Source organism: Homarus americanus, unplaced genomic scaffold, assembly GCF_018991925.1.
Source record: "Homarus americanus isolate GMGI-L3 unplaced genomic scaffold, GMGI_Hamer_2.0 scaffold23578, whole genome shotgun sequence".
NCBI classification, from domain to species: domain Eukaryota; kingdom Metazoa; phylum Arthropoda; class Malacostraca; order Decapoda; family Nephropidae; genus Homarus; species Homarus americanus.
The window spans coordinates 1,266,041-1,288,837 of NW_024733231.1; positions in this window are offsets into that span (position 1 = coordinate 1,266,041).

Below are 22,797 nucleotides of genomic sequence, written 5' to 3' on the forward strand. Positions count from 1 at the left end.
CTAATTCTTATTCCTGTCTTTATATCCCCTGGTTACGGTTCATGAACAGGTGAATACTGTGTTATGGGTTCTTGTAAAATATTTTTTTCTTGTTCGACTTATTTTCCTTTTCACTATTCATGTTTACTGATGACCCTTCGTGACCCTTCGTGACCTGATGTTTGTCTTTAAGGATAATTCACCATCTCATGTTTAGCTTCTTAATAAATTAATAGTGTCTGCTGGTCATGGGAACTAATGGTGTTACGGCTATTGTCTGCTGGTCATGGGAACTGATGGTGTTACGGTTATTGTCTGCTGGTCGTGGGAACTGATGGTGTTACGGCTATTGTCTGCTGGTGTTACGGTTATTGTCTGCTGGTCGTGGGAACTGATGGTGTTACGGCTATTGTCTGCTGGTCATTAGTACTACTAGTATTTATTGCTATTGTCTGCTGGTCATCAGTACTACTAGTATTTACAGCTATTGTTTACTGCTCGTTACTAGTACCACTCGTCTCTTGTTAGCAGCTGTTTTTTCTAACCGTCCCGCCGTCCTGGACTAGTTCCCCAACACACACTTCACCTGTTTCCACTTTACTTTCCCCGCACTTTCTCCTTTTTATTCCATTCTCTTACTTTCTCTTCCCCTACCACTTTCCCTCACTTGGATTACGCGGTTCAATTCTGGTCACCGTATTACAGAATGGATTTAGAATCACTAGAAATAATTCAGAGGAGAATGACAGGACTAATCCCGGGCATTAGGAACCTTGAGTACAGAGACAGGTTAAAGCATCTTAATTTACACTCCCTCGAGAGACGTAGAGTGAGGGGCGATATGATAGAGGTGTATAAGTGGAAGGCAGGACTGAACAAAGGGGACATTACAAAGGTACTCAAACTATCCAACCAGGAGCGAACTCGTAACAATGGTTTTAAATTAGACAAATTTAGATTTAGGCGCGAAATAGGTAAACATTGGTTTGGAAATAGAGTAGTGGATGAATGGAACAAGTTAACAAATATCATCATTAACTCGAATACGCCGGATAGCTTCAAACATAGGTTGGATGGATATATGAGCAATAGGGGCTGGGTGTAAACGGGACTGTCCAGTATGGGCCAATAGGCCAGCTGCAGTTTCCTCCATTTTTATGTTCTTACCGTTTCTTCACACGCCCGGGAATAACAACACCTGGACAATCATTACGTGGTCTTTTCTCCCGCCCTCCCTTACCTGCCCTCCTCCCGCCCTCCCTTACCTGCCCAAGAGGAACACGTAAATGGTGTGACATTACTGGATGATGCCAACATCTCCTCCATCATCAAGCACCCGGGGATATTTAATTGCCGTTTACCGGAATATTATATATAATGAACCAAATATAAAGAGGCTTTTAATAGCTCGAGCCAATCAGTGCCTCAGCGGGATTAGGACCAATCAGTCAAACGCCATGGAGACGAATGTCATATAGTTAATGGCTCACGTGAAGGCCAGGTGTTAGGTTATGTTGTCGGGAAACCTTCTGATCACTTACGTACCACCTGACCTAGATGTGAACACCTGACTACTTGATGTTGAGCTGTTAGTGTTGCAAAAAAAATATTTACTGTTATGAGGGACCTCACGTGGTGTAGTAATTTCCTCACAGATGGTGTTATGAGGGACATGTGGTGTAGTAATTCCCTCACAGATGGTGTTATATGAGTGAGGTTTGGTCTTAGGCCTTCCTATCGTAGACGGATTAACACATCGCTGGTTGTTGTTGGGTCTCACGGGCCGTTATCACTGGGTACCTGGGACCTCACTATGTGAAGGTTAACTTGGGTACGACTGTTACTGTTGAGTTGTTCTCACTGACTTAAGCACTGTTCTCCACTGTTCACCTCTGTTTAACACTGGTTCCGTTCCTTTCCTAAATGAAATTGTAACTTCTGGCGAGAACTTGTTGATATTCCGGTGGGGAGGAGGGTCAGGGGAGGGGGTTGGTATGGGCCAACTTAACAGTTGACCTGGCTGCTCCGAGAGGAGCGCCAGGTACGTCTTGACCCTTCGGTGGTCAAGGATATGTGTGTGTGTGTGTGTGTGTGTGTGTGTGTGTGTGTGTGTGTGTGTTTGTAAATCACGTTAGGTTGAGAATAAATCTTTTCATTTCATCTGCCGTAAACATTGAGTTTGAGATTAATTTTGGTTAAAATAGTTATACACTGCATGGTTACATAGATTAAGTCTGGGTAACACGTACAGGAGTGTGTGTTGTGTTCATACTACAGTAATGTACTAATGTTATCGAGTCAACTATTTTGTTTGCTCACACGAAGCTGAATGAAAGACACAAGACAAAGTTGCTTGATAAGGCTCAATACTTTGTTTGAAAAGGGAACATATGTCATACTGGTACATTATCTCCTCTATAATATGTTGGGAAGATGACGATGTAATAGGATGAGTGTTTGTGTGACTCCTAACTCGTGTTGCTTCAATGTGTAACTGAATCATATTATACAGAGTGTTCCTGTATATTTGTGTAATAAAACAAAGGTTGTTTAAGAATATCATAACTTTATTAAATCGCAGTGAGGTACAAACATGGGTGTTTGGTTTTACTGTACAGTACTTTAAATACGTTAGTACAGGTCCACTTCTTATAAATTACATTTCTTAAATATTGTCCATTACAGTAGTTCATCCCTGCTTACAGTGTGTTATGTTGTATAACTTTCTTATACCAGAATCGCGACGTAAAAACATAGCGCTTCAGAACATATGGTTTCAACAAGATGGGACAACATGCCGTAATGCCAGAATTTGTATGCAATATCTAAGACAACAGTTTGGGGGAGGATAATCTTCTGGTTCAGCAATGTTTTATGGCCGGGACCCCCAGATTTGTTTCTGTTGTAATTCTTGAGGAGTCAGGTGTACAAGACACGTCCTAAAACTAGAGATGACAAAAAAATCAGGACTACTGAAGCCATCGCGTCTATCCAGTATGAGTGCCGCATCCGGCCACCGTGTAGGGCTCCCCCAGTCGACCCAGTTGGGGATGAAAAGTGGGAAGTGAACTACTGGTGAAGCCGTCCCCTGGTTGACAGCAGCCTTAGTCTTAGGTGTGCGTTATATCTACTATGAGGCCTTGGAACCCAGTTTCAAAAACTTGTTTGCTTCTTCCTGAAATTCAGGAAAAAAATAAGAATCACGCTTGTCATTAGATGTTACTATATATATGTTGGTAAATAACAAATAAAAGCCGTCAGTGTAGGATTACTCGTTTATATTACGTAAGCATATTTATGTTTTTACGTAATTAATGATTTTATAAAAAGATAAATTGTTATATTCACACACACTAGGGGCGAGTTACAGCCCACACCACATGTCTCGCTCTGCTCTCACAACTTATCTACTTGTTGATCACTGCCAAAATGTCCCGTATTTATACATAAATGTCCTTTATGAACAAAAAATATCCACGGCAATATTTTATAATTTTCTAGTAAAACAAAAAGTTGTTTTACACGGTGGAATAAACGTCCCATAGCAACAGACAGATAATATTTAATTTATGTTCTAATGTTTTGTATTCAAAAACAAATAATCCTCATCAGTGTTGTTATCGTGCGAACAGACATACGCGGTACAGTCCAACCTGATGTTACCAGTTATACACAAATATAATACACATACACACGAGGCTCTCCGTGTGAAGATACACCAGTTAACTCAACCTGTATACGTGTATAACCTACAGGCACAAGTGAAACATGTTACACCACTTCTTATTTAAACACACACACACGCACACGCACTATATATATATATATATATATATATATATATATATATATATATATATATATATATATATATATATATATATATATATATATATATATATATATATATGATTTCATGTAGATCCACAATGAAAACGTGGATAAGATAAATCTTGATAAAATCACAGGGAAAAGGGAAACAATGGAGCACCTTAGCTTTTGTCTTTATTCAAGACATCTTCAGAGGCAACTGAGTTACCTGGACGGAGAGATGCTTAAGTAACATATTATCAGTTTTGTTCTGACCAGCACTAAGGTTTATAGAATTCAATTCCCTAATCAAACTAGCTTCAGCCAGAAGTAATTCTGTGACACATGATGATTTGTACACTTCTAAGCTACTTTCCCAATCCATGGGATGATTATTATTCCTAACATGAACGAACAGTGCACTGCTTTCAGATGCTGTTCTGGTATTGTACTTGTGCTGTTTAATTCTGAGTTGCAATGCTTCCCCAGTCTGTCCTACATAATTTCCATTGCAGTTGCTACATGGAATGCAATAAACACTTCCATTTACATTCAAGGTTAGGCTATTCTTGATTAATATATTGTTAATGGTTGTCATACTTAAAAACAACATTAATATTTAATAATTTAAGGGACTGAACTAACGGGACAAATTCCTTGCGATAAGGTAGAGTAAAAATATTCTTAAGTGTAGGAACTTGCCGCCTGGTTTGAGTAGAATGAAAGGATTTTTGAGCCCTTTTAAAACAATGATCAACAAACAATGAAGGGTACCCAAGTTTTTGTGCAATGGACTCAATGTGTTTCAGTTCTTCATCAACGTCTCCCTTTCTCTTAAGCTCCTCTGCGTGTGTGGTGGTGTTGGTGTGCGGATTAGTGGATGTCATGATTATGACCTGACCTCATGTTAGTAAGGTCACCCTGTGTACTTAAGCATCTCTCTGTCCATGTAATTCAATTGCCTCTGAAGATGTCTTGAATAAAGACGAAAGCTAAGGTGTCCCGTTGTTTCCCTTTTCCCTGTGTGATTTTATCAATATATATATATATATATATATATATATATATATATATATATATATATATATATATATATATATATATATATATATATATATATATATATATATACATATATATACACACGAGTATATAATATTGATGTAAATTGCCTACTTTATAAGAAAACTATTGGGTATTAAGAACGCATTAGTGGTCATGGAGGCGGAGACAAGGCCGAATTGGCGGCAAGCTTGCTCAAGGTTCAGAGGGGACGGAGTGTGTATCTGGTTGTGTACGTTCCTGTGTGCGTGCAGGGAATCAGAGGGGACGCTGTGTGTGCGTGTGGGTGGGGGTGCGGGGACCAGACAGTACTGGCGGCAGACCCACCGCCACCTCTCTAGGATCAATAGTTGCACATTGCAGGCCTCCTCCTTCGCTACTGCCACCACCACCACCCCTGTCACCGTCAGCATCCCCACCATTATCCCCTTCCTTTTTGTTCCTCGCTTTTAATAATCACAGAGAGGGGCCGAATTAAGGACCGATTCGCGGTAGATGCTTTATCGGTCTTCTAAAATTAAACATCTACATGATGTTGGGGAGATTATCTCTGGTTGTGTGTGTTACTTTAAACATTAGGAGGATTATTTCTGTAGCATTTACGGTCCATAATTGTGTTGACGTGTTACCTCTGACGTAGCAACTTGATTCATCTGGACAAGAACTCCGAGTATTCCGTGCACTCATCCCTCATGAACGAGTTTGGTTATTTTTACCCTCAATATTGACTTAATTATTAGGATCATAAGAATTATGTAATCATGCGTTTCGTTTAGCTTTCGAAAGCAGGAAGGGGAGCGCTAACTAAATATAGTAGTATGATACATCGTGCCCCGGCAGCTCTCCTCAACCCGCACCAGCAACAGCACCCCCCCCCCGTCTAGCGAGTGTCTGGCTTTTCTCGGTGCCATTTGTTGAGTGCACAAGGTTAGTATCTCCCGATATCTCTGTTAAGAGATGTTTTGTAAACATTACTTACAATTATTTCACTAATATTGCGGCTTTACGCTGCAATCAAGGTAGGAGAAATGGGAGAACTGCGCTCTGGGTGTAGATCTCATGGGGTGAAAATACAAGATTATCGCGCATTTCGTACCGTAATCATCTCGCGCTGGTTGTAGTGCCACTGGATTCTGAAACGATAATATATTGCCTTATAGAACTCGATCCGGCTCTCTATTTTGGTATCTTTTATTTACATAATATAAGTTTCCAGTCTATTTCAATGCTTTAGAAACATCAGGAGGCAGAACAGAAGGGAATTAAACCCAATGCGGCTCTTATATAGCTACTCAACAAATCGTACGCCCCTCCATACCCTCCCAAAACAAACGTCTAGGCCTAAAGAGATCTTACAGGAATAACTGGACGTTCGTTGTAGACACGCCCAAGGTCCTTATATCGATCAAACTTCTCAGTTATCTCGTATCTCAGTTACAAATTGATGTCTGACTGAGATGGAAAAGATAAATTTGTAAAAGTTGTCATTCTTTAACACTCGTCGCGCAGGGGAGCAATTGGCCACGACCTGAAGACTGCTTGCTGTTGCCGTCCACGTCATGGGTACTACACTAGCCTCGACATGAAGGTTCCTGGAGCTTCTCTTCACGACCTGGACAATTTTGCTTACATTTCTCATTGTGGAATTTTTTTTTTTTTATAAACTTAGGTCCTAGAGATTACTGTTAAATCCACAAAACCTGAACTCTGTTGTTCCTTGACTTAGAAATACTGTTTTGGCATAGAACTTGAGATAACTATTGATATCCACAACGCAATAATTAATACTGATATGGTGATTACTGTTGTTTCTTTCGGGGTAGAGATTATTGCTTGCTTTCACCCGGAGATTGTCATCGTTACAAATAACATTGAGAATACTCGCTACGTCCTAGAGAGCATTGTTGCCACCCAGCCCTTACAGACCTCGTGGTGATATTTGGGGGGTGGGGGGGGTGGGTAGGGTTCTCTACTTGTCACGACCATAACTTTAAATGGTATTGGCCGTGAAGGGGGGGGGGGTATTGCTGCTATTTCTCTCGTCTATAAACACCTGTTAAACCCAATGGCCTGCAGCAGATTATTTTGGAGAACACACTGTTTCTGTCTACAACTTGGAGATGACTAGACATGAATACTAAAGGTTACTCTAGAAACCACAGGCTAGTACTTAGAGACTGCTGAAGTCATGTCTGGAGGCCACGACCTTCAGACTGTTGGCCACGACCTTCAGACTGTTAGCCACGACCTTCAGACTGTTGGCCATGACTTTCAGACTGTTGGCCACGACCTTCAGACTGTTAGCCACGACCTTCAGACTGTTAGCCACGACCTTCAGACTGTTAGCCACGACCTTCAGACTGTTAGCCACGACCTTCAGACTGTTAGCCACGACCTTCAGACTTTTTGGTGTGTATTTACGTCTTCCACTGATAATACAGATAACAGTAAACTATAACGCTATCTACTCTGCGATATGTGACGACTTGCCAGTGAACTTGTGGTGACTATTAGCGACATTAAGAGAGATAGTGATGGTAACTGGAACTACTACGGATAAATTGGCATCATGAACAGAATATATCCGACTGACGCAGGTAATTGTTTAATGGGGTACCAGTTGGGTTGAATAGGCATTACTAAAAGAACGTAATCGGGTGAAATCAAGTTATCTGGTTAGGTTAGTTTAGGTTAGGTTAGGTTAGGTTAGGATTGGCGGTATATTAAAGGCCTGTCTGGTTGGTTAATAAAAATTTTAAATACATCATCACTTGTTTATTTAGGAGTAACTGGAAAACATTTAAATCTATTGACAATATTAAAAGACCATTTTGTATTTAATATTAGAAATGTTAATATGGCGTTTTTAACAAAGCTTGTAAATAAGGGGCATTAAAATATCATATCTAATTAATAATTGTAATATTTAAAAACTTTAAATACTAATAACTATTTTATAAGAGCACATTGACCTAATATAGACAGTAATAAACTATCTTACTAGTAAAAGGTTAATACTACTAAAATGGTTGACACTGACGGTACTAAAAGAGCCTTACTATATAGCTAATAACAGAGAGTAGTAAAAGCTGAGGTAAATGGAGGGAGCAGTGTAGAACCTCGCCTCACAATCTGTATAAGTTCCAGGAGGATTGGTTTGCCAACAATAATAATAATACGGTCATCAATAAACACACACACACACACACACACTGTCCTCATCTCTCTCACTCTCTCTCTCTCTCTCTAAGCTTGTTCACATTGAAACTCACACTGTCTTGAAGAGGATCAGACCATACTTATTAGAGGTGCAGTTGTGCTGGTCTCCTCGTGGGCGGGGTCGGGGGCGATATTCCACCTGTCCGGAAATCTCAAGTATCGCGTAGACTAACTTGGGCTTTGTAAAACTTGTGTCGTACTTTTTCTAAAATTAGATCGTTACTTCCTGAGCCCAGCACCCTGCCGTCTTCAAAGTTTTATCAGAATCAACACACCGACACACACACACACACACACACACACACACACACACACACACACACACACACACACAGAACAAAGTAATAGCCCCTGGCTTGGCGGGTTGGGCGCGGCGGGTAGGTGCAGGGCGGGGACTAGAATTATGCATATAGGTTGGTTTTGAATGACTATTTTCCACAACTATAAGTGAGAACCGTCACACGTAGGCACGACCATTGTCTCCTGATCGGCTGCCAGAGACCAGAACGATGACCAAAATAGAAACATGAATATAACTCTTGGTTAGGTACACTCGCCAGCACAACCTGAGTAGAGTTCTTATTTCCTCCTGCGGGTCGGGGTTATGAATGAAAGACACCGACTAGTCTGTTGTGAAGCGGACAACGAGAAAATCCTCTATATAACTTGAAGTTCTCTTGAGCATCATTCTAACGGAAGAAGATCCAGGAAGCACTCAACAACTTAGAGAAGTCTTGGATGGTCTTCAGTGTGTAGCTACTGTAACAGCGGGTGTTACCACGAATCCTCCGGACACAGTGTTGCTGCCCTAGGTGGTGCAGTATAAACACTCCTCACATGTCTAAAAGAGAAGACAATGACAACATGTTTTATGAAATTACTTACATATCGGTGACGAGTTACATAACCCCGGCAGGTCAGCAGGTGGGATATTATGTCATCAAGCTCTGGAAGCTGTCGCTGACTGCATGTAGTTATGATGCTTGTATAACCATGGCTCGTGTTCCCCAGGTAACAGCCATGGCTTGTGTTCCCCAGGTAACAGCCATGGCTTGTGTTCTCCAGGTAACAGCCATGGCTTGTGTTCCCCAGGTAACAGCCATGGCTTGTGTTCCCCAGGTAACAGCCATGGCTTGTGTTCCCCAGGTAACAGCCATGGCTTGTGTTCCCCAGGTAACAGCCATGGCTTGTGTTCCCCAGGTAACAGCCATGGCTCGTGTTCCCCAGGTAACAGCCATGGCTTGTGTTCTAGGTAACAGCCATGGCTTGTGTTCCCCAGGTAACAGCCATGGCTTGTGTTCCCCAGGTAACACCTTAAGGACGACTGTGAGAGTTTAGACCAGGTGTCTCTGAAGTAAAGATAAATGTGACCTGTAAAGACCTTACGATGGTTCCCTGACGTCACCAACTTGTTACTAGAAATAATTCTCCCTAAGAAATTAGTGGTAAGAGATATCCAGTCATCGGGTGATCTATATAATGCTATTAAGACTGTCTAGTGTGTGTGTGTGTGTGTGTGTGTGTGTGTGTGACTGTTGCCATGCCTGGTATGTACTGCACGTCTCTCATCCTCTCTCCCATGTGTATATAAAAGAGTATTTAGACACTCGTGACACCCACCTTTATTTTATCTTCTATCTGTCTTGTCTTATTTTAGTTTATTTGAGTTTTAAAATCAATTTCTTGTGGTTGTATTCATGCCGATATCTGTATATTGTTTATAGTACGTCTTGAAAACTGTTCATTTATTAGTTTAAAATCCCAATATAATTCCTTTTTATTTTGTATATCCATCCGTGAGATCAATAGCGTGCGTGGCTGGCAGGTGGTGGAGAGAGGTAGAGTTTGAAGAGCTGTGCGTCATGCAGTACAAACATCTGACGGAGAGTACTGGGCAGGCGAGGTAGGGGGAGGTAGTGGCTCCCTTCTCTCATTGGTACTGCTGCTGATCAATACTCACTCCTACCACCTACCTCCCTCCCGACACTTGTTGACCACTCTCAACACACATATCAACTATAACATGTTGCTCACCATTGCATCAGTTCATTACAGTTTGTTTACTTCACGTGAAATTCGAGAAGCTGTTTGTCCAAATAGTGTTATTCTCTAAGAAATTATAGGAGGGATGTCAGGTGTTAATGGTACAAACGTTGTTATTAATGGAAGGTACGTGTCCAGGTGTTGGTATGTTGATTCACGTCATTCATATATTCTTTTGGTTCATTCTCTGTTAATCCCCATCTTGCTCTAGAGTTATTTTATTCCTTTATATATAATAACAGTTATATATTTCAACAACAAAATTAATTCAGTCGTTTATTTCTTTCTAATCCCTTTAATTTTTGCTCTAGAGATAAATCTAATTTTGCTGATTGCGTTACTATTTTTTCTGGACTTGTGTGCCGGGGAACAAGAAACTGAGATAGGATGGCTATATCTTATGTGTTCTTTTTCCCGCCATATTTTCCGTGATTGCATAATGTTCTGCTGTGCATCCTGTGTTCATCGATTCGCGCTGGGTACTTCCTCTCTTCGTGCTCAAACCCCGACCTCGCTACTCATGCCCCTCCCTGTGTGGTCTCTCCTCGTCCCTACGCGTGTATTTCTCCTCTCCTCGTCCTCCCTCTTCTCGTTCTCTCCTTGTCCCTCTGTGTGTACCCTCCCTCGTGTTGTTAGCTCACGTGACCTTCCCTTGACGAATCTGAGTGTCCGTAGGTCCTGCGGTGCGACCCACGCCAGGACCCACAAGCACGCCGCCCTCCCTCCCCCCCTCCCGCCTCTCTTCGTCCCCACTTTCTCCTGCATCCCTCTCTGCCTCCCTCTCTACCTACCTCCCTTGACGTGCAGCCTCAACCTCCCCCCACTTCCCCATTCTCTCCTTTCTCCTCCAACTCCTGTTCCTCCTGATGCCATGCACGTCCGTATCACTCTCACTCACTCCGCTCGCTCGTTCTCAAACTCTCACTCACTCTCATTCCCTCATTCACTCTCACACTCACTCTCACACCCTTACTCACGTTCACACCCTTACTCACGTTCCTCACCCTCCACCCACTACGTTCACCTGCCTCACACACTCACGTTCACACTGCCTCACCCCCTCACTCACTGTCATGTTCTACTCCTTCCCTTCACAGTTTTCTTCTCATGATAGCCTTCATTCGTTCCATTCCCCCCTCTCTCTCTCTCTCTCTCTCTCTCTCTCTCTCTCTCTCTCTCTCTCTCTCTCTCTCTCTCTCTCTCTCTCTCTCTCTCTCTCTCTCTCAGTTGTCAGTCATCCTTTCCCTTACACTCACTCTGCCAAAACACCATCAGCTTGTTTATGTCATTTCTTCTTTACTCTCTCCCCCCCTTCCTTCATACTCTCCCATTCCTCCCTCACTCCTCTTGTTATGTTGTTTCTTCTCTCTTTCATCAAACCTCTGTCTTTGATTCTATTCTACATCTTCCCCTTTTCTCCCTCTTTTAAGTTCCCCGCTCTCTATCGCTCGCCTCTTCTCTTTTCGTTCTTTCTTTCCACCTTGGGTCTCACCTTTATATCTGTGCCCTCTCCTCCGTGCTTTTCCCTGACTTAGGTTTTTCTCATTCCCACCCACCTCTTACGCCCTCCTACACCTATCCCCATCCACCTCTTACGCCCTCCTACACCTATCCCCACCCACCTCTTACGCCCTCCTACACCTATCCCCATCCACCTCTTACGCCCTCCTACACCTATCCCCACCCACCTCTTACGCCCTTCTACACCTATCCCCACCCACCTCTTACGCCCTCCTACACCTTTGGTACTCATAACATCCCCGGGTTAAGATTCTACCCTATCCCACATCCTTCCCTCCCTCAAAATAATGTACTCCTAGATACTACCTGGTAGGATATTCTCGATTCCCTACTTCATACACCTTCATAGAGAATACCCCTCCTTCCCCCCTTTCGCCCTGCCACATCCTACACCTTACTCCTACCCACTTCATTCCTTTTGTCTTGTGATGGTGACTTTTTTTTTTTACACGCCTTGTTAAGACCTCAATTTCCTCCCACCTGTGTCTTGGTACTGTGACTATTGTGGATGGATCTGCCTATTAAAGTTTCAAGTGTTAGAGTCAGGGTTTGTTCCTTTGACGTTGTAACATTGATTAAGAGGGAAGGAAAATAAATATAGGGAGAGAGAAAGAAAGATAGGAAGAGAGGAAGATAAGGAGAGTGAGAGAAGATAAGGAAATTGAAAGGACAGTGGAGAGAGAGAGAGAGAGGGGAGGAAGAGAAAAGAAAGTGACAGAGAAAACGGATACGCAATGGTTTAGAGAGAGAGAGAGAGAGAGAGTCAGTATATCAAGGGAAGAGGACCAAGAGACAGAGAGAGAGAGAGAGAGAGAGAGGAAGGTGGGGAGATTGGAGCAAAATGATGATAAGGAGAGAATGATAACTGAGGGGAGATGTGAATAATGTTTATATATACAAAGAGACGCAGTAGACGTGATAAGTACTGTGGATTCCATACTGTAGTGGAGGGAAGGAGGGAGGGAGGGAAGGAGAAGGAGAGGGAGGTAGGGAGAAGGAGAGAGAGGGAGGGAGGGCCAAAACAAATCAACTATTAAATACTATGGTTTTATCTTGTCAAAACTATCACCACAACATAAAGAAAAATCACACACTAAGGTTAATACTAAATTAGTTCATGTTAGGTCAGGTCATTCTCCGCCATACCAAGTGGGTCACGGTGGGGGGTTATCGGGAGGTTGTGACAAGAAGATGACATTGTCAATATCTAATAATGGAATTTTGACTCAAACTCCCCAGACGTTAATGTTCCAATATCGTATCGTTATCCTGTCCCAACCACGAGATGTGTATAGCATGAGTGTATGGAGAGTGTGTGTGTGTGTGTGTGTGTGTGTGTGTGTGTGTGTGTAACGTTATTTTTCCAAGTAATAATTTGATCTTGATTTTATGATTTATCCTGAGAATGTTGTGTTCAGTCGTGGTGATGCTGTGAGCTATCTTGGTGATGTTGTGTTCAGTCGTGGTGATGCTGTGAGCTAACTTGGTGATGCTGTATTCAGTCGTGGTGATGCTGTGAACTATCCTGATGATGTTGTGTTCAGTCGTGGTGATGCTGTGAACTATCCTGATGATGTTGTGTTCAGTCGTGGTGATGCTGTGAACTAACCTGATGATACTGTTTCGTCTTTCCTGGCGCCACAGCAGACAGGCACAACAGTATAAGCCACCAGCATCAGATAACACAAGAAGCAGGGAGCCGAGTTAAGATGAGACATGCTTGATTTAATGGCAGTTGTTTATGGAATCGAATTTCCTCCGAGGAGAATCATTTGTACGTAGCACATGTAATCGTATATTATAAGAGGAGGTTGACATAGTGTTATTATCTGAGTCAGGGCCTCACGTAGAAATTCAAGGGTCCAAACACCATAGAGTTTATTATGCAGTATAGTCACTTGATTATACAGGTATGTTGATGTATCGCATTTTTGTAACTATATATTAGGAATCGATATACCTTTATATGATTATAATTAGTATGTCTGCTGTATTTTACTCATGTTTGAATGATTGTCTAACTTGTTTGTATTTTCTTTTGCAGGTAGGTGATGGTGGGGCGAGTTAAAGATGTCTTCCAGACACTGTTGCTGAGCCGCGGGAAGTCACCCTCTCACCTCCCTCCCGCCCCAACCTTGGTCAAGGGTAGGCACCAAAGTATCCCAGCTCTCTCTCTCTCTCTCTCTCTCTCTTTCTTTCTTTCTTTCTTTCTCTGTCTCTCTCTCTCTCTCTCTCTCTCTCTCTCTCTCTCTCTCTCTCTCTCTCTCTCTCTCTTCCTTTCTTTCTTTCTTTCTTTCTCTGTTTCTCTCTCTCTCTCTCTCTCTCTCTCTCTCTCTCTCTTTCTTTCCTTCTTTCTCTGTCTCTCTCTCTCTCTTTCTTTCTTTCTTTCTGTCGCCTCTCTGTCTCTCTCTCTTTCTTTCTTTCTCTCTCTCTCTCTCTCTCTCTCTCTCTCTCTCTCTCTCTCTCTCTCTCTCTCTCTCTCTCTCTCTCTTTCTTTCTTTCTTTCTTTCTCTCTCTGTCTCTCTCTATCTCTCTCTCATTTATAAATTTGTGATCTCTTTGCTTCACACAAGTGTATAATAGCCATACTCATCTTCATCTCAATGTGTGTACCGCCTTGCATCATTGTTGAACTAGCTGGGAGAACCAACAAGATTTTCATTACATGTCTATATACGTAACATATTTGTAAATGTATAAGTTTATAATGTATGGATACGTACATTTCTCCATCACACGGGGGGGAAGAAGACCTATTTAACGCGTGGAGTTTATTGGGAGAAAACTGGCCGTAGGAATGTACCAATTGGAGTATGCGGGTGGGTGCGTCCCTCCTCCCCTCACCCTAATAATTGCTACTGTAGTGGAAATTTGGTCATGTTTATTCCCTCGTGTCAGTGATTATGTAATCCCATGATGATCATTATGATGTGGTCAGCTGCAAGGATGTTTGCTATTGGTCAAATTTGTTAATGCTTTCAGTACAGTTTCAACTTCCCCCACTAACAACTCAGCCAACCAAGACATGGTTGACTGCAGACGAGCCGACACAACCTTGCCACCCACCCACCCACCCAGCCTGATATCCCTGTTTACCTCTTGACTGTTGTGATGACCTGACGTTGATTTGTTATTGTGTAACGGTTTGGTGTTGAAGACTCACGTAAGCCTCGCATAAGAATCATAAATATATTGTCAATATTACCGTTTCCTCAACCATGTCGTACTCTTGTCTCTTCAGCATACTATACCTACCAGTCACCAGATGTCACTAGATTCAAAATTATAGTCTCACCTGTTATAGATAACATTAAGTATGAATTATGACACTTAATGTTATGTTCTGACGTAGGAACACCAGTTAGACTGATAGAATTCTGCAGTGGGTGTCGTAGTCCAGCGAGATGGTGAAGTATTGTACCTAGCCTGACGACCACGGCCACTAGAGGGAAGGAGGGGGAGCATACAGTACTACCCGGCATAACGAGCTGGTGTGTATGTTTAACTTTTTTTAGTATGTTATTTCACATATGATGATTCCAGTGATGACTCTTTAACTGTTGTGGCCTGAATGCGATTAATGATCAGAGGTCAGGCGTCGGCTACCATCCCCCGAGAACTTGATTGGCTCACTAATAATTGCCGCAGTCAACAACCTTCTCTTAACACATGTAAATCTTCGTCATCTGTGAGACACAAACTCATACATTGTGCCGACAAAACTTAACATAATCCGATGTCTTGGATAAAGTTACTGGCTGTCATCCATGAGAGAGTCAGTGATTTATTTATGATATACAGTATTTCCCTGACGACCTGCCCCTAATATAATTCTCTATATTAACTCACAGTTTTCCTCCACCATACAGGGCTGTCTCAGTCCTTCTTAACGCTCCTTGTCAAAATTCAATTTAAAGTTAAACGGTTTATCAACGATCCAGCCGTCACTTCCATCCAGTAGCCTCTCTCTCTCTCTCTCTCTCTCTCTCTCTCTCTCTCTCTCTCTCTCTCTCTCTCTCTCGATGGTATCTGATCTTTCTTTACAAATGGTTGGATGAAATTTAAGTTATCATCGTCATAGTCTTGCAACCACTCGTTTTCTATTCACCACCATTATGTTGTTAAGTCTCGTTTATGCGGAGGTGCAGTCGCCTCTCATTTGATTTCCTTTATCTTTTTCAGCAAGTTTTATCAACTACACAAATCATTAATTTTTTTTTACATGTGGGAGGTATATGAATGTTTCACCTGTGAACTGGTAACCTCACCTAGTGTACAAGACGATCTCCACAGGCAGAAATGACCTCTTTTCTGTACGACACAGTCTAGTTATTACCTTACTATTACACGCTGGTTCAACTTTCATACAACTTAACCAAAACATCTCACTTATGTTATCCTTAGAGGCTGACGTAACACTAATTGCTGAGGGTAAAAGTGTGGGTGTTTTTATGAGAGGTTCAATATGTAGGACTGCTATATGGAGACACTTCCTTCAGAGAACAACAGTATGCCAGGGCTGGTAGAACCTTCTCCTGTTCACAAGCGTCGATGAAATACTTAAACAGTGAAAGCGAAAATGCTGTACTGGTGAACTAGTGTAATTAATAGGTAAGATGGAGCTTTACATTCAGTAGTAAAGGATGAACTGCAGCTATTATAGTCTGTGTTTCTGTGTTCACGAAGATAATTGTCTGAGTTAAGAAATTAATAGGTATGTAGTTGACATTTTTACAATAAGAAACCTAATGGAAATGACAAGAAAATAAGACTGTAAATTGGTGCAGGAAAATACAGTGTGGCTGATCGACCAACTGATGGGTGAGTCATTGAGTCCTGACTGTTATTACGTGTAGACTAAACTGATCAAGAGAAGTGGCTTCCCGTCATCTGTTTCTAGTCAATGAACACGACGCTTAAATCACTGACCAAAAAGGTAGCAACATTTTTTTTCTATTAATATGGAAAAAAATTCTCATAGACAAATTCTTTATTTTTCAAGAGGAACAATTTATATATATACCTTGTGGTCACTGGCTACCTTCCTATTATGCAAATTGAAATTTCTCACCGTTTTGTAAACATTTGCAATATTTTTACAGACAGAAAGTATCACTTTTATAAGGCTCTTCAGTTTGCATGAGGATCAGGTTTTATTTATATAGTTTTGCTCGCACACTTTTATTCTTTCCTCCGTAATTTAATTTTAGTAAAAAATTTAACTGTTTGTAAAATGAATATAAGAAACATGTAGGAGGTCAAAATGAGTGTATGTCAGTTTGAGCCTAATGTCGTAGCCACTAACAAAATGTTTTCTCTGGACGTGCAACAATAGTGGGTCTCATGGGCCTGTTAGTGGCAGTGAGGATGTAGCGCACTATAGATTATGTCTTTCTTTAGTCAAGGAGCATTGTGATCGGCACTGCACAAGACTGTCTTCACATCCCCAACTGTAAGCTTAGGTACCCATTAACACTTCGGGCGTGAACCAGCGAACCTAAGGAGAGTATGAAGGCGCTGTATCCACTCGTCCGCCGCACCCCTCGTACAGTACTGTAATATAAACATTGTATAGCACATAACTGGATTTTGCTTCGCTGCTGTCCGCAAAGTCAGAAAGTTTTCTTGGTGTGTCTGTATCACTGCTGTCAAGAGCCAAGTAGACAAGACAAACAACACCAGACAGACAGACAACTTTATGGTAGAAAACTTGTTTTATTTTGAACTACTCACGTCTGTGTATTACAGCAGTAGGGACTCTCTTCTGTGTTCTCTGTGTGTTAGGCTTCTCTTTTCATAAAACAAAGATCATTGGTAACTTTTGCTTGCTGTTGACGAGGAAACACATCAGTCGACGGAATAAATTTTTCCACTTCCGCATTAATGAGCGGAAGTGGACCCAGTGGCTTTATGTCCACAGACTCCAACGATGCTTGTTCCTGAGTTACAGTGTACCTCTACGTGTAACAGTAGATCAGTGTACCTCCACGTGTAACAGTAGATCAGTGTACCTCCACGTGTAACAGTAGATCAGTGTACCTCTACGTGTAACAGTAGATCAGTGTACCTCCACGTGTAACAGTAGATCAGTGTACCTCCACGTGTAACAGTAGATCAGTGTACCTCCACCTGTAACAGTAGATCAGTGTACCTCCACGTGTAACAGTAGATCAGTGTACCCCCACGTGTAACAGTAGATCAGTGTACCTCCACGTGTAACAGTAGATCAGTGTACCTCCACGTGTAACAGTAGATCAGTGTACCTCCACGTGTAACAGTAGATCAGTGTACCTCCACGTGTAACAGTAGATCAGTGTACCTCCACGTGTAACAGTAGAGGCAGTGTGCCCCATTAGCAACAGTAGATCAGTGTACCTCCACATTGTAACAGTAGTCAGTGTACCTCACGTGTAACAGTAGATCAGTGTACCTCCACGTGTAACAGTAGATCAGTGTAACTTCAGTTAATCACAGATATGACTCACGGTTCGCAGCCTGTTTGTGTGTGTGTGTGTGTGTGTGTGTGTGTGTGTGTGTGTGTGTGTGTGTGTGTGTGTGTGTGTGTGTGTGTGTGTGTGTGTGTGTGTGTGTGTGTGTGTGTGTGTGTGTGTGTGTGTGTGTGTGTGTGTGTGTGTGTGTGTGTGTGTGTGTGTGTGTGTGTGTGTGTGTGTGTGTGTGTGTGTGTGTGTGTGTGTGTGTGTGTGTGTGTGTGTGTGTGTGTGTGTGTGTGTGTGTGTGTGTGTGTGTGTGTGTGTGTGTGTGTGTGTGTGTGTGTGTGTGTGTGTGTGTGTGTGTGTGTGTGTGTGTGTGTGTGTGTGTGTGTGTGTGTGTGTGTGTGTGTGTGTGTGTGTGTGTGTGTGTGTGTGTGTGTGTGTGTGTGTGTGTGTGTGTGTGTGTGTGTGTGTGTGTGTGTGTGTGTGTGTGTGTGTGTGTGTGTGTGTGTGTGTGTGTGTGTGTGTGTGTGTGTGTGTGTGTGTGTGTGTGTGTGTGTGTGTGTGTGTGTGTGTGTGTGTGTGTGTGTGTGTGTGTGTGTGTGTGTGTGTGTGTGTGTGTGTGTGTGTGTGTGTGTGTGTGTGTGTGTGTGTGTGTGTGTGTGTGTGTGTGTGTGTGTGTGTGTGTGTGTGTGTGTGTGTGTGTGTGTGTGTGTGTGTGTGTGTGTGTGTGTGTGTGTGTGTGTGTGTGTGTGTGTGTGTGTGTGTGTGTGTGTGTGTGTGTGTGTGTGTGTGTGTGTGTGTGTGTGTGTGTGTGTGTGTGTGTGTGTGTGTGTGTGTGTGTGTGTGTGTGTGTGTGTGTGTGTGTAATGAAATATCCCCAAAAATAATTACTCATATCCGGTTGTGTTGACTTGTTTATAATGTTGAGAATTTTCATCAAATTCTCAACATTTTAGACTTGTAAGAAAAAGGAATATGAAGTAGAGAAGAGAAATACAAACTATGTGTGAAGGAGATTGAAATATAGCAAGATAGTGGGCGAAAGTAAATGACGTTAATAACTATACTTAACAACAAATCATTAAAATAAATATATATTTTTAATAATAAGACAACATTAAATTGAGAAAGAAATTATCACCATCAATAATTACATTGAAAACAAGAGCAATACGATAACAACGAAAACATTAACATCAAATGAAATTAAAAACTTTCAACAACAACAAAAGACAAAAACAACAAGAAAAACATCATAATCAAAACATCATCATGAACGACAGTAACAACAACAACAACACAGAGATAAGTACAACATCACAACAGAGAGGGAGCTGAGTGGTGCTGTATAGGGGGAAGCGAAGGTCAACAGCCAAGTCATTGAAACATGGCAGCATAACCCCCGAGACTTGTGTGTGTGTGTGTGTGTGTGTGTGTGTAATAAATAATAATAATAATAATAATTAACGGTTTATTGAAAACATTCTGCATCCCGAAGGCTGAAAATATACATTGGACATAAATGACTTATTACATACATTGGTGGTTTAACAAAAGCCTTCATTAGAGAAAGGTAAAGGAACATACAGTGAACATACAGATTAATGTAGGTGTTGAACAACAAACTCGTAGTGTAGTAACTCCCTCCCAGATGGTGTTGGGAGGAACTCACGTGGTGTAGTAGTTCCCTCAGATGGTGTTATGAGGGACCTGGCGTGGTGTAGTAATTTCCTCGCAGTTTGTGTTATGAGGGGCCTCACGTGGTGTAGTAATTACCTCACAGATGGTGTTATGAGGGACCTAACGTGGTGTAGGAATTACCTCACAGATGGTGTTATGAGGGGCCTCACGTGGTGTAGTAACTCCCTCACAGATGGTGTTATGAGGGGCATCACGTGGTGTAGTAATTCCCTCACAGATGGTGTTATGAGGGGCCTGACGTGGTTTAGTAATTCCCTCACAGATGGTGTTATGAGGGACATGTGGTGTAGTAATTCCCTCACAGATGGTGTTATATGAGTGAGGTGTGGTCCCAGGCCTTCCTATCGTAGACGGATTAACACATCGCTGGTTGTTGTTGGGTCTCACGGGCCGTTATCACTGGGTACCTGGGACCTCACTGTGTGAAGGTTAACTTGGGGTACGACTGTTACTGTTGAGTTGTTCTCACTGACTTAAGCACTGTTCACCACTGTTCACCCTGTTTAACACTGGTTCCGTTCCTTTCCTAAATGAAATTGTAACTTCTGGCGAGAACTTGTTGATATTCCGGTGGGGAGGAGGGTTCAGGGGAGGGGGTTGGTATGGGCCAACTTAACAGTTGACCTGGCTGCTCCGAGAGGAGCGCCAGGTACGTCTTGACCCTTCGGTGTGTGTGTGTGTGTGTGTGGACGTGAAGGGGGTGAGTATAAGGGGTGGTGGGTCAGTTATGTACCCCCACCACCCCTTTTTGCTTAAGGTGGATGACCCCTTTACATATCACCCCCTTCCCTCCTCCTTCTCCTCCTTTCTTCTTCCTCCTCTTTTTCCTCCACCTCCTTTTCTTCTTTCCTGAGCCGTACTTCCCTCACTCACCCCATCTGTCCCACCCCATCCCACTACACCTACATTAATTACTCCCACTATTTTTTTACGCCTCTCAATAGTACCTATGCATTCTCCTACACCTCTTCCCTCCCTCCCTCCCCCCCTCCTGTCACTCCCTCCTGTCACTCCCTTCCCGCTCACCCTCCCTCTTCCTCCCCCCAACTAGTGAAAGTATCGGCGGGGTTAGTGACCGCCACAAGGAGACCGGAAGTATCACCGTGTAGTTTGTCTCTTTTTCCCTCCGCGTTGACCATGATGTCGCTGTTAACGTTACCGATGGTCTGCCTCTCGTCTATTTTATATTTTTATAGTTTTACAATGTTTAGTTTTGTTTCTTGTGGTATAATAGGAACGAGTCTTAGAGAGAGAGAGACTTACGTAAGTTAGGAGTAACAACATCACAAGCTTTATTAGTGTTGTTTTATAGTGAGTCGTGGTCCACCATGATGACCTCCATATACACCATATTCACCGCAAAGGAGGATTGATTTACAGCGGTGTGTAGTGAAGGCTAGGGGCCGCGGTGGTCCAGTCAGGTGTCAGTGACCCCGACCCACGCCGGGACGTTCCCCTCATCGGCTCAGGACCTTCCCCTCTCCCTCTAGAACGTTCCCTTTGACCGACCCGCACGCCTTCCAGAGTACCGTGACGCGAGGGTACTGGGGACGTCACCAGCCTCGCCTTGTACAGTGTCTGTGTGTATCAACTTTTAATACTTACATACTTACTGATAAAGATAAAGTATGAGGGGCATTATACATAAATATCCTAAATTGGAGGAACGATGAATTTATATGGCAACACCAGTAAGAGCGTCTTGGGTCTGCTGAACGTCCTACCATCTTAAGTATTATTTCATCATATTTTGTTACGCTTTCCCGGTGGCGTCTGCGTTCTGGCCGTGTCAGTGACCCGCTACACTACACCAGCTGAGGCACGCCCCCACTCTCCAGCACACACCTGTTGGGACGCCGTCTCATATGTAATAATGCGCCCATCACAACTGCTGAGGTGATTCAACTTGCTGAGGCGTGCCACTTCCCTCATATGATGATGCCCTTTCTCACTTTTTGTTATTTTATGAAACACCGCCTACACATGCCGTGACACGTCCCTTATATTTATGCTAAGACATTTCCTTACACTTTCTGTATACAGAATTACCCACTACACCTGGCGATGTGTACCACCCTTGGACCCTATGTGTCTCACCCAAGGTCTCACCCCTACTATTGTTAGGGCTCGTACTCCATGACACCGAGGAACAGGACGTATGTATTACTCTACTTGAGGGAGATAAAAGAAATGTCTGAGCTTTTGCAAGTAATACAGTTCGTACAAATAGTCAGAGAAATTAATATTGTCGCCTCAGCACCCCGGCGAACTAAACACCTACCTTCGCTGACTGGTGGTATTAGGATTAAAAACGACGCAGTTTACGGTGGATGATAAAGTTGTGACCGAATGTTTCTGGGAAATGATGGTGGAGGTAGGGGTAGAGGAGGGACGGGAAGGGGTACTATAGAGGGGGGGTGTTAAAGTGAAGCAATGAGGGAGAAGGTAGGGCCAGGCTAGGGGGAGTCGTGTGTGGGAAGAAAGGGTGGTCAGGGGTAAGGGGGGGTGAGGAGTAGCGTGTGGGAAGGAGGGGGCCGACAGTTTTCCTTGGCGTAGGGAGGAGTCAGTGACCCTGAGGCCTGTCGCGCCTCTCTTGCCCTGAGAGAGAAAACAAAACGCAGTAGCGGTGGTGAGGGAGAGTTAGGCCTGTACAGTCTCCCCTTGTTTAACGTCAACTGGTGGTACTGGCGACCACCTACACCTACAGTACTGGTGGAAATGTAGACAGTGGGCCAGTGCATGATCACGAGACCTTCCTCTACTTAACCAAAAGAAATATAATTAGTATCACTGAAGTATGGGTTACATAAGGTGAATTTTTGTTTTCCCTGTTCTCTTACTAAATGTTTGTGTTTTGTTCGCGTATATCCTGTGGTATCAGTGAAGGTCGTTGAATAGATAATGTAGGGCCAAGACACTTTATAGCGGAAGTGTGACACATCTTCAGATTATGGTTAGGTCCTGGAAGCTGCACGACTCATCAAGACGGGCGGCGATGTCTTAGTAACTGATCAACTTATGACATTAC